The sequence below is a fragment of the Asparagus officinalis genome, chromosome 5 (assembly GCF_001876935.1).
Source record: "Asparagus officinalis chromosome 5, Aspof.V1, whole genome shotgun sequence".
Taxonomy (NCBI): Eukaryota; Viridiplantae; Streptophyta; class Magnoliopsida; order Asparagales; family Asparagaceae; genus Asparagus; species Asparagus officinalis.
The window spans coordinates 74111634-74112884 of NC_033798.1; positions in this window are offsets into that span (position 1 = coordinate 74111634).

The following is a 1251-nucleotide window of genomic DNA, read 5'->3' on the forward strand; positions in this document are numbered from 1 at the left end:
TCCGCCGCCCGTCGGCCGGCCGCCGACCACCCGCCCGCCACCGCCGCTATATAATAGTAACTAACAATGGTGTTTTCAAAACACTTTTGAAAAAGAAACACCTTGGCATGGTGTTTTTCTAAAAAACACTACAAAAAAAATCGCCTTGATATCCAAACACACCCACATGAGTGATGAAATAGAATTTGTGAGAGATTTGTCCCTTTTCCTTGCAGAAAATATACTATGATTGCTTGATTTATATACATCATGAAAAAAGCAATCTAATATGATAATTTTCATATTATGTAAGTAGGTGAAAGAAGAACCTAGAGTAAAAGTTTTGCAAAAATTATTTTCATGAATACTTAAATCATTACCCATCAAATAACATGCTTCGATTTTCTAAAAGTGTTAAAAGCGTATCAATTTTAGTTGATTTTTCATAACCATAAACTACACAATACTTTTTTGAATACCTAACAGATTGACATTACACTACTAATTATATCATTAAATTTATTTCTAATGATAATAAGGAAAAAAAAAGGACTTGGTTTAATTAGGGGTAATATTATATTTGTTAATTATAGGGATCCACAAGTTCATATCTAAACCACTTTCATATCTTAGCCGCTTAGTCGTTCTCAACAATAGGCCCACAAATCTTTTTTATATTTTAAAATTAGTCGCTCCAAGAGAGGACATTGCGATTAGATGGATTAATTTGAAAAACCTATAAGCATTAGGGATCTAAATAGAAGTTTTAATGATTTTAGTGAGTAATTTTAAATTCCAAAATACCTTTAGAATTCGGATATCTAATTGCAATTTCAATGATTTTGGGGTCTAATTTCAAAATTACCTAAGAATTCGACGATGTAATACAATTTTATGATCTGAGGAACTAAGTTCAGAATATTAAAGATGCAAGGGACTATATTGAAAATAATCATATAGGCTCGTATACATTATATATGATCAAAAGCTTTTTTTTTAATTAATTAATTAATTATTATTATTATTGTTAATTTTTTTAGGGGGGAGGGTGGGGCTATGGCCATCCCGGTGCCTCAGCGCCGCCAGTGCTTCTTTGTTCTGTGAATATGTTCTGTTGAACATGATGGTTGCTGGTTACATTACTTCAGTGTTTGTTATTATTGATTTTCTCTAATAGTTTCCTACCTGATTGCATTATTTTTATTTAGGGTTTTTACATAGAAAATCACATTTACTTTTATCCACGTTGATAAAAATAATCTTTTGCTTTTA